This window comes from Mixophyes fleayi, chromosome 8 (genome assembly GCF_038048845.1).
Source record: "Mixophyes fleayi isolate aMixFle1 chromosome 8, aMixFle1.hap1, whole genome shotgun sequence".
Taxonomy (NCBI): domain Eukaryota; kingdom Metazoa; phylum Chordata; class Amphibia; order Anura; family Limnodynastidae; genus Mixophyes; species Mixophyes fleayi.
The window spans coordinates 26,026,132-26,038,957 of NC_134409.1; the positions used below are offsets into that span (position 1 = coordinate 26,026,132).

The window sequence follows — 12,826 nt, forward strand, 5'->3', positions numbered from 1 at the left end:
CATTGCTTAGAACCTCATACATATAAGTACATTTTACCAATGACTAATCTTGAAACATTCTTATGTTCAAATGTTTTAATGATTTATAAAATAAACATTAACACGACAGTGTAGCCACTGCTATATTCATTTATCATTTAAATAAGGTATTTGGTGCACAATAGATGATGTTAATTATTTGCTACTTTTGTTCTTGTGAAGCGAAACAATGAAAAGGTGTTATGTAAAAACCAGAGTATTATGGTAGATTAGTAAATATTGTAGGACATTGAAGCCTCATATAACATTATTCTGGATTAGTAAATATTATAGGACATTGAAGCCTCATATAACATCATACTTACCAACCTTAGAAAGTTGATTTCCCGGAGCCTGCCGGGGGGAGGTAGGCGTGATGGGGGGCGGGGCTCCAAATGTGCGTCATTTTGGACCCACCCCATGACATAATGATGCAAACGCATCATTTGACAGCGGGGGGCGGGGCCAAACACCGCAATTCACCGGGAATCACAGCGTTTGGGACCTAATTCTGCCCACTTCACTAGGAAGTGGGCACTTCCTAGCAGAGCTGAGAGTTAAAATTCTAGCGCCTGGGGCGAGAATGTCAAATGCTGCCCCCCTAGCCCCCAATTTTAATCAAATGAACCTATAATATTCCTAAACTGCGACCCCCTTCATTGTTGCGCACTGGGCGGTCGCCCCTGTTGCACAGCCCTAGTTACGGCCCTGCTTCCTAGTGAAGCAGGCAGATACGGGAGATTACCACACTCTCCTGGGAGTCTGTGAGACTCTCGCAAAATGTGGGAGTCTCCCGGACATTCCGAGAGAGTTGGCAAGTATGTATAACATTATGCTGGATTAGTAAATATTATAGGACATTGAAGCCTCATATAACATTATGCTGGATTAGTAAATATTATAGGACATTGAAGCCTCATATAACATTATGCTGGATTAGTAAATATTATAGGACATTGAAACCTCATATAACATTATGCTGGATTAGTAAATATTGTAGGACATTGAAGCCTCATATAACATTATGCTGGATTAGTAAATATTATAGGACATTGAAGCCTCATATAACATTATGCTGGATTAGTAAATATTGTAGGACATTGAAGCCTCATATAACATTATGCTGGATTAGTAAATATTATAGGACATTGAAGCCTCATATAACATTATGCTGGATTAGTAAATATTGTAGGACATTGAAGCCTCATATAACATTATGCTGGATTAGTAAATATTATAGGACATTGAAGTCTCATATAACATTTTGCTGGATTAGTAAATATTATAGGACATTGAAGTCTCATATAACATTATGCTGGATTAGTAAATATTGTAGGACATTGAAGCCTCATATAACATTATGCTGGATTAGTAAATATTGTAGGACATTGAAGCCTCATATAACATTATGCTGGATTAGTAAATATTGTAGGACATTGAAGCCTCATATAACATTATGCTGGATTAGTAAATATTGTAGGACATTGAAGCCTCATATAACATTATGCTGGATTAGTAAATATTGTAGGACATTGAAGCCTCATATAACATTATGCTGGATTAGTAAATATTGTAGGACATTGAAGCCTCATATAACATTATGCTGGATTAGTAAATATTATAGGACATTGAAACCTCATATAACATTATGCTGGATTAGTAAATATTGTAGGACATTGAAGCCTCATATAACATTATGCTGGAGTAGTAAATATTGAAGAACATTGAAGCCTCATATAACATTATGCTGGACTAGTAAATATTATAGGACATTGAAGCCTCATATAACATTATGCTGGACTAGTAAATATTATAGGACATTGAAGCCTCATATAACATTATGCTGGAGTAGTAAATATTGTAGGACATTGAAGCCTCATATAACATTATGCTGGATTAGTAAATATTATAGGACATTGAAGCCTCATAAAACATTATGCTGGATTAGTAAATATTATAGGACATTGAAGTCTCATATAACATTATGCTGGATTAGTAAATATTATAGGACATTAAAGCCTCATATAACATTATGCTGGATTAGTAAATATTGAAGAACATTGAAGCCTCATATAACATTATGCTGGATTATTAAATATTGTAGGACATTGAAGCCTCATATAACATTATGCTGGATTAGTAAATATTATAGGACATTGAAGCCTCATATAACATTATGCTGGATTAGTAAATATTATAGGACATTGAAACCTCATATAACATTATGCTGGATTAGTAAATATTATAGGACATTGAAGCCTCATATAACATTATGCTGGATTAGTAAATATTATAGGACATTGAAGTCTCATATAACATTATGCTGGATTAGTAAATATTATAGGACATTGAAGTCTCATATAACATTATGCTGGATTAGTAAATATTATAGGACATTGAAGTCTCATATAACATTATGCTGGATTAGTAAATATTGTAGGACATTGAAGCCTCATATAACATTATGCTGGATTAGTAAATAATGTAGGACATTGAAGCCTCATATAACATTATGCTGGAGTAGTAAATATTCTAGGGAATTGCAGCCCAGTATATACAGCTACATTAAAAATTAACATGTCTCAATACAGGTAACTTAGACATCAGTAAGGGTGACGTCAAATTAGATGTTTTTATGCTGCATCTTCATCTTCCAGGCATAAATTGTGCTTTATAAACAATAGGCTTTTCTATAGGAGCCAGTGGGTTTTGCCTAGATGGTGTCACATAACATCTTTCATTTTTTGATAGCTTTTAAAAAGCTACATGCTACTTGTAGGGCCAGCAGGAAAACAGCTGAAGCAAACAATTGCTTTATGTTATTTCATCCGCATTTATCACATGCATGAGCCATTTGATTGCTGCCTGGATGTTATGAAGGAAATAGCTGTTATATACTGAATAGTTTTTTTCCCCCCTGTTGAGTGAAACCAGCTTTTGTGACTTAGGGTTCTGTAATACGTTGCTAAGGGTGAAAATATATAAATGTTGAAATATGTTTGAATACTTATATATAAATATATTTTTAAATTCACTAGTAGTAAGACAAGTGGGTCTTTTCTGCATAGATACGGTCTGCTTTGCCTATAGTTGACTTTTCAAACATATATTTGTGAGGGTTTAGTAAATGCTTGTTTGGCCTCTATCACAAAGGATTTAGTTGATGTTTACTGCAACAAACATCATAGTTTTGTTTTTTGATTACCACAAATAGACACGAGCAAGACTCCTGAGGTAGAGTCATTTCTATTCCAAGCAATGGAAAATTCAGCGCCACTCGTTACAAGTGAGTACTATGAAGGACATGAATCACTAGTGACGCTGAGCGAATGAAAGCTTTGCCCTGTCTCACCTCAGACGACTTTCTTAGTGACATGAGCATCTGGAGAAGAGATTGTGGGTGGGGCTAGAACCCAAAGGACAATATTATAATGAAATAGATTGAAAATGAAGTCTTAAGGGTACATGTTCTCTGTTTTGCCTCTGGATTCATGTGGTAGACATTTTATTTATAAATAAAATTGTCTGTCTTTTTACTAGTGTATCACGGGACAAACAAATATTTTTTTGCAGCAATTTGCTCATTTGGCTAATTTATACAGAATGAGGCACAATTGTCACTCATCTTCAAGAGCAATCTGTCGGGATTTGTATCCTTAGATGTGCAAGTAGCAAGGTGTGACTGCGATTGTGTGTGCGTTTATTGGTCGTGCTCACTTTTAACTTGTCGCCAGGATGTCCCCATGACAAATGCATCTCACTTAGCTATCCGCATGTGTGTTTGCTGGAATGGAGGCAGATACAGGTATTCTGTGATCAGGCCAAACGTCCGAAAATAAAACCATGCGTCATTCTTACCTGTAAGAATTCACTCCCATTCAGTCGTCCTCCCCTAAGCTCTCACGATCAGGGTGCTCTCTACCTGCTGTCTCTTGTGCGCCCACTCTCTGTCTACCTTGTACATCCTTTGTCAGGTCTTCTGCTTATATTTGTGCGAGTGCTTTACTGTTTGTATGCGCACACGCACTTTCTGCCTGTATTAGTAGTTGTATGCGTACCATCTATTCTCTATATGAACCCGACGTTACTACCTTTCATAACTGACTTTGTATATTTGTTAGTATGCTTAACCGTATTCAAGCTTCTGTTCATGCTTAGTGTACTCATGTAAGTCTTTTTTTGTATACCGATTGGCCGGCGCTGCGGAATCTTCAGCGATCTATAAATAAACTGCGACAATGAGGATGATAATGATTACTAGTCACTATGCTACACGCATTCATTTTCGTTCACTCTCAGGGCTAGATTTACTAAACTGCGGGTTTGAAAAAGTGGAGATGTTGCCTACAGCAACCAATAAGATTCTAGCTGTCATTTTGTAGAATGTACTAAATAAGTGATAGCTAGAATATGATTGGTTGCTATAGGCAACAGCTCCACTTTTTCAAACCCGCAGTTTAGTAGATATACCCCTCAATGTGTGATGCATTAGGACAGTGATGGCTAACCTGTGACACTCCAGGTGTTGTGAAAGTACAAGCCCCAGCATGCTTTGCCAGTAGATAACTAGCTGATATCTGGCAAAGCATGCTGGGGCTTGTAGTTTCACAACACCTGGAGTGTCACAGGTTAGCCATCACTGCATTAGGAATACAATGGAATGTGAAAAACACAGACAAACAGGTCCTTGTGAGCATGGGAGATTGACAGCTTGCAGGGTAACACCAAGTGGCAGATGCAACATCTGGTCCATATGACTTAAAAAAAAAAAAGTCAGGCCCTAGTGGGGACTGTCCCCCTTCCTCCTGGAATAGCCCTACCCTGCCTATTTGATGCCTACAGGTGAACCACTCACTGATAACCTGGGTCAAACCTTATTCTTTTCTCTCCATCACACATCCACATGCAGCTGAGACCTGAGAACTACACTGTCCAGTACGTCAGTCTCTGCACAGTCCTTAGCCAAGTATATTCCCTGGCTGCTTCCACTTCACCACAATGAGAGGTGATCCCAGCCAATACAAGGCAGAAATATATCAGGGCTTTGTCACAGCCAAACCTGCACTCCTTAACAGCCGCTAAAATATGTAGTGCATTGCTGCAGAGAGTAACTGACGGCCGCATTGGCACTGAGTCAGTTAAAGGATACATGTTATTATATGATTTTATAAAGTAAGTACGTTACACCAGGCCAATTAGAGCTATGATCAAGTGAACTGAGGCCTTTCCGCTGTATTAGACCATAGACGTAAACTAAACGTCTTATGCTTATAACCACTACTGCTTTTACCCCCCCCCCCCTCCCGTATTAAAATCCTATCCAGATCATTCCCAGTGGTCTGGAGTCATTCCCTTCTATCCAGCGTGTGCTTGGTGGAAGATTTGAGCCAGTACCCTGCAATGGGCCCCTAGCACTTGCTGGCAGAAATGAGTTGCTCCGATCAACACAGATAGTACTTCAGAGAAGGAGAGAGAGAGAAAGGGGGGAGAAAGGGAAGGAACACAGGGTGAGAAGTGAGAAAAAAAGGCTCAAAGAAGAGAGAGAGAGGAAAGAAAGAGGTATGTGAGCGAGTGAAGGCAGGGAGAAGCCAGTCGAGGTGTGTTCTTAAGGGCGGCAAGAAAAAAAAAGTTACAGGAAAAATGAGATAAGGACAGGACGGCGTGTGGATCAAATGTGATTTGCAAAGAAGAGTCAGGGATAAAGAAGGAAAAATAGGATATATTGTCAGCGGAGAGGGCTAGAAAAAAAAAAAGTTAGCAGCAGAGGAGACTGTGATTAAAGGATATAAAGCTTATGATGGTGTTCACAGTAACAGGTACTATGTGCGGTTGTACAGATGGCACAAGCCAGCTGTCTTGTGCTAGCACTAAATGTGGTAACCCCCTGGGGAAGGCAAGATAGAAGTACAGGGCAAAGGCTGGCAGCACGGTGGATGACATGGCAGCAAATGCTTTAAAATAGGAAAGGACTTGGTAATAAAACAGTAAAATGAAATCACAGTAAGGCTTTAAACTGTGGTACACATCAGTATAAAGGGATAACAAGACCTTCCCAAAATAAACCCTTTAGCAGGCACTTGTCAGCCGGTGGCTGTAATCCAGGCAGGTTTTTAGCACCTTGATGATGGATGTTTGCTGAGGTCCATGGCCTAGGTTATTGATACTGCACCCAGACTTTTGAGTCGGGAATTGGATTTAGCTCAGAAAAAGAGGGATAGGCGGCTGCTTTGAATGTTGGATATGTCCGTAACTTTTACATTTTTACTGACAAGTCCACTAAACTTTTTTCTGGACTTGAAAATCTCTGCATACTTTTTTTTTTTTTTAAATACGGTTTCTACTTTCAGAGCAGTCATCTCCAGTTTTCTGGTTTTGCTATCACGTCACTTAAAGGTAAAATGTACGTCAAAAATGTACTGTTTGCATTTCACACAATAGGCGACGACGGACAACTGTCTAACAGAACATGCTGGGAGTTGTAGTGTGGGTTGCTGGAAAGTCACATGCTTGCTGTCCCTGAACTAGAGGGGTCAGCGATACAGATTATCTGGGATGCAGTGAACCAGAAAATGTGATTGTAAACTTTAGTTCACAGTAATTGGGTTCTTAATCCGGTTTAGAGAGAGTGAAGGGGCAAAAACTTAAATGGTTTGGTAAGGTTCTGAGACAACTAATTAGGAAGACGCTTTGAGAGCTTTGGTATGTGGTGGAAGATGCATTGTCCAAGCTCTCCGGCCACTTCTGAAGTAATTTGCTACATTTTTAAAGAAACACCTGCTGATTTATTCTAAGTAAACTTTGTTACAATTCATCAAATATAGCACTGCTGAGAAAAGTGTCTCAGTTCTTGCTTATTCCATGGATAACATTTGAAGACAGCTTTACTAATGTCATAATTTTCTTCTTCTTCTGTAAATTGAAAAATACCATAACACATATATTGAAAATAATGAAACTGTTGCTTTGTATATTGGAGAGGGTTATAATGCTGAGAGTTTTGTTGCTCTGTATATTGAGGAGAGTTATAATGCTGAGAATTCTGTTGCTCCGTATATTGGAGAGAGTTATAATGCTGATAGCTCTGTTGCTCTGTATATTGGAGAGAGTTATAATGCTGAGAGTTCTGTTGCTCTGTATATTGGAGAGAGTTATAATGCTGAGAGTTCTGTTGCTCCATATATTGGAGAGAGTTATAATGCTGAGAGTTCTGTTGCTCTGTATATTGAAGAGAGTTATAATGCTGAGAGTTCTGTTGCTCCGTATATTGGAGAGAGTTATAATACGGAAAGTCCTGCTGCTTTGTATATTGGAGAGAGTTATAATGCTGAGAGTTCTGTTGCTCCGTATATGGCTCTCAGACCTCCCAACATGCCCCCCTTACCTCCCCACATGCCCTACAGACCTCTTCACATGCCCTTTACCAAAGAGATAAAGAGCCTGGTCCTTTGATGAACTGAGACACTGAGTAGGAGAGAGAGATATCTTGTTCATTGCACTGACTGTGGGTAATATCTTACTAGTATTAACCCCACCAGACTCCACATAATATTAATACTCACCCTTAGTACCTACCCCTCATATTAAAAAGGAACACCCCACCCTTAACAATAATACACATCCTTAGCAATAATATCCACTCTAAATATTATAACCTCCCCCCCCTCATAACATAAATCAGCCCATGTCACTTACCTATCCAAAGTAGCTGGAGTCGGCCACACAGCCACATGTAGAGAGGGGAGGGGGAGAGGACAGGATAGAGCAGGGGCGGTAGGAGTAGAGGGGATGACTGGGATAGGAGAAGAGAGATGGAGGACAGGAAATAGATGGGACGGGGCGTGGTTAGAAAAGAAGGCAGCTCATTGGTGGCTGGTCCTGGGGGAGGAGCCAGCCACAAGGAAATACAACCATGACAAGGCTTCAACCGATTTCTTTTTTGTTTTAAACGTGTGTGTCTTGGATGGCGGGCCCTCTGATCAGTCCGGGCCCCATAAACTGGTAACTCCTGTACCCCCCTGCTGCTTCATAGAGTGATCATTTTGTGAGTCAGTTTGTTTTTATGTTTGGGATATGTTAAGATTTCTGCTACATCATACAATATTTACTGTACAGAATAAATGTTTGGTAAAGACCAAACAGCAATAAATAAGTAAATAAATAAAATGGAAAAGATAGAAGCAAACAACCTGCAACCATTTCTTATCTTCCCCTGATAACTGCTGCCTTAGACACAGGCCTAGTTTGCTTTTATAATAAACACAAGTCTAGAGGAAAGTATATCCTGCTGTAACGTAATTAGGAATCATCTTCATAGCTGAATGTACATATTTTTTAAATAATGTGTTTTGTGTATTATAGGGTGTTCATTGAATATTTTAAGATAGTTGCTGGAATTGCAAACAAAGAGAAGTATTTGGGATTACTGGAGGGGCTAGTACAAGTTACTGGCCCATAGTACTATCCATATCAGCAGCAGGTTGTAATGGGGAGCTGTTATGATGACCCAGCAGCCCTGTTTAACTGTACAATAGTTCCTGTTTCAGCTCCTGAAACCTGGTGGTAAATCAGACGTGGGCCAGAGAAAACCCGACACACTATGTTATGATTAGTCCACAAACTGTAGCACTGAAACATATCACTTTCTTCTCCAAATTCTGTCACTAATCAGCAAATACAACTGTGGCCAGGCAGCAATTACCCTGCTGTTCCCTAGCCAGCCCTCCCCTCGGTAGACACAATTAGGATTCTGGTATAATTTGCTCCTATTAATTATTGCCGTATACTCATATTGCCAAGGTAAAAATAAATATCAGACAGAAACAGAACAAGGCCACCAGGTGCAGGCTCGGATTTAACTTTTAAATTCCCCCTACTCCACTTTTGTAGCCTCCCTCCTCCCCATCACTACTGATCTAATCATCTCATCCTCCCTCTTGTCTCATCTGTATAAAACAGGTAAGTAAAAAGAAGTCATTACAATGGCGAGTAGTACCAGTAATTAAAAGTAATCATTGTTTGGTTTTTCTTAATGCTGCAGGCAAACATAAAAACAATACTTGCCTACTGTCCAGGAAGAGTAGGCATCCTCCCGGGTCATGGTGGAGGCGGGGCTTAATGAAGCAATTTGCATCATCAAGTCTTCCCCCGCCTATGCAATGCTATTAATTACGGCATTTCATAGCAGCCGGTGGGGCCTTCATGTACTTGTCACATGACCTCCTCATGCACTTGTCACATGGGCAAGTATGATGTAGTATGATCAAGCTTGGGGACAGTTGCCTCCCCTGCCTGGCATTTTGACTCTCTAGACCTGGGCATACTTTTCTTAGAGCATACTTGCCAACCTTTGACAAGTGAATTCTGGGCGATCCTGCGCAGGGTGTCTGGTTGGAGGGCGGGGCGGGGCCAAAATGACGAGATTCACAGTGAATTGCGTCATTTTGGCAGGTAAATTCCGGTATGCGGGATACTTGCCTGCACTCTCGGGAGTCCGGGAGACGTACCCGGATTTCAGGAGTCTCCCGGACATTCCCGGAGAGTTGGCAAGTATGTCTTAAAGTGATAAGCACTTACTTGGTATAACCAGGTAATAACTGCTAAACAAAATATTAATCAGACAGGGGTGGAACAGTGCATTGAGCGAGTTCCATAGCAAAATTTGCATACGGGCCGGCACAGTTGTTCCAAACTCCCAAGGCTGCCTCTCTGCTGTCAGTAGAGCAGAGCCGGGCCCTCTTCAGGCATGCTATCAGAAGACATCTCCGATCTACCTGCATCAGAGGAGGGGGCAAATTAGCATTGCCAGGCTCGCTCACCTCTGGGCCCTGTAGCCACCACATCCCCTGCACCCACAGTACTTATGCCCCTGCAGACATGGAATCACCTTTTTCTTACTAATTTATTCTCTTCTTATTAGTATCTTTTCATTATTAAGTTTTTACTGTACTTTTTCTTTGGGTATTACCCAGTTAAAGTAACAGCAGCTTATAAAGCTTTGCCAGTGTACATCCATCACCATATGTCTAACAGATGATCATTAAGCCTAAAACATGGATAGGATGAAGACATATATCTTCTAGAAAGTATTCTTTCAAATAGAAATTATTTACATGCTATTATCGGAGAGATAGATAGTTTATGGATGGATAAAAAAATGCAGGGTAACTTAAAAGTGGAAAAGTATAAATCATTTATAGTCAACAAGCTCCCCGGGAGCCAACATTTTATACCTCCTGGTTTATAGCATTATTTATTACTTATGTAAAAACGGAACACACAATTGCAACTAGAGTAGAAAGTATTATAGATAAGGGAATTAATATTATAGATGGGGGAATCCATTTCTTCCCATACTCAAAGAGCAGTATATACCCCCACATGTGATTTCCAACGGTCAGTAAAAATAATGTAAAATGTGTGTCTGTCAGTAAGAGAAATTAGAGATTAGTAAAAATGTACCACCCTGAAGCTGCCATTACTAAAATACGCAAAATCATTATCAGAATGGTTCACAACACTTTCCTTTTCCAGACACCCATTCCCCCCCAAGTGCTGCTACATGCACTTTATGATACCTGTTAAAAAACCCAACAGAGAGCGTTAGTAAACATTTTGCTTGTCACTAAATATATACATTTGCCAGCAAAACATATCATATTGATTACCTTAAACATGTATTGTAGTGATGTACTTCATAGCAACCAATCAGGTTCTAGCTATCATTTTCAGTGCAGTTTAGAAACTTGAAATCAAACATTTGATTGGTTCTTTTGGGTAACACCTCATTTACACATATATAATGTCAGCCCCGTAGTTTGTAATGTATACCATTAAAAAGAAATCATTTGCCACAATGAAAAATACATACAGACGTATAAGTATGGGCAGAGCCTGAAAACGGGTTGAATAAAATAATTCCGACATCTAGGATTTTGGTCTTGGAAATGACCCCCTAATGGAGTAGGTTATCAGATAGGCAGCTTTATTGGCAGTTCATTATTGGCTTCTAGATCATCGTGTTGGCAATACAGAGTAAGGGGAAAACTGAACTAGTAAAGTAAAAAAGAAAGGAGTGACATTGTAGAATGATATAAATATAATAAACCAATATTAATGTTACCAAGTACCCCTTCTTATATAACATTCTGAACCAAACAGGACATACAATACACTTGGAAATATGGCGTTTGCTTTTGTTTTCTAAACTACACTAGAAAAATAACACATTATTGTTATTTACTTATTGTGCGCCAATCATATTACAGAGAATATGTAATCATCCACACCAGTCCCTAGCCCAGTGGAGCTTACAGTCTAAAATCCCAAACACACACTTTAGGGTCCATTTTAACAGGAGCCACTTAGCCCTTCCAGTATGTAGTTGGACTATGGGAGGAAACTGGTGAGCACGCAGATGAAACACATTGAGAACATACAAATAACATACATATAGGGACAGAATCGGAACCCAGGTCCTCAACATTGTGACACAGCAATGTTAAGCACTGTGCCACAACAAAGACCAGGAAGACTTGTGTTTTGCACTATGCTGTACCTGTACCGCTTCTCATAAACGTCCCCTACTGACTTCACATGTATTTCATTTTTTATCACATTTTCATCTGGTTGACATTTGTGTGAAATTTGTATGAAAACACTTATGTGTGGATGAGCCTTCTTAGACTCCGGATATAGAGCATTTTCTTTTGAGGGTAATGTGCTGACAGCAACCGCAGCAATATCATTATGGGGCCTGTTTACAAGTGACCGCATTTCCCCCTGTTCATTATCAACCCTCATTGCAACATTAAGGGATGATATAACACGGTCATTTATCAAAAAGTCATGCCGGGACAGTGCCTCAGATAAGAGGCTGTCCCGGTGGTGACTCTACTATACCAACAACTCTGAGCCGGAATATTTATTGCACATACGCAGAGTCATTTCTCTTATTTAACCGAGGGGAGAGCCTGTCAGAGAGAAGAATCCGAGGATTCCTCACCTGCAATGCTTTCCCCATAGAACAGAACAATTAACACATCTTCACATGGAGCCATCGGGGTTAAGCACTGGAAGCTGAGCTTTTTAGAGCTTGATCAATTCACCCAGTACCCTGTCCCCATTGAGAATTATTGGGACTGTGGTATTATGAGATACTTAGCTTAATGCAGAAGACATCTCTGATATCTCCTGCGTTAGGCTTTTATTACATAACTAGGATAATAAATTTTGCCTACAACATGCGGAAACAGTCTTAATAAATAGGACCCTTTGCGGTAGATCTATCAAACCTTCTAAAAAGTAAATGTGACGGTATTCCCATAGACTCCAATCAGATTCTAGACATCGTTTTTAGAAGGATAAATCTACGCTATACTTAACACCTCTTTACTAATTCCCTTCGGGAGATTCCGGTGATGTTTGAAGACGGCAGGGGGGAGGGACGCGGCTAATCGTGTCATTTTGACCCCGCACCATGACGCAATGGCGCAAAAGCACCATTTGGCTGCAGGGGTCGGGGCCAAAATGACGCACTTGACTGCAAACCGTGTCATGGAGGCTCCAATCCTGCCCACTTCCTAGTATTCCTACCTGGAATTTGGGAGTTTCCTGGACATTCCGGGAGAGTGGGTAAGTATGATCTACCCCTTTGAATATCTTATTTGTAACATGTCTTCTTATTTCAACACAATGAACAGGGGCAAACACAGGATTTGCAGAGGGGGGTTTCTACACCACACCGCCAGTGGGCGTGACCAGCATGCATGGGGGCGTGGCTATAATTTTAGACAGTGCTTGGCTGCTCTCC

The 12,826-nt window shown here is 40.0% G+C and overlaps 1 protein-coding gene across 7 annotated transcripts in view; it reads left to right on the top strand.

Moving 5' to 3' along the window:
* PAPPA2 (pappalysin 2) overlaps positions 1-12,826 on the top strand; it is a 194,999-nt gene that overhangs the window by 41,256 nt on the left and 140,917 nt on the right. The gene's annotated exons all lie outside the window — the stretch shown is intronic.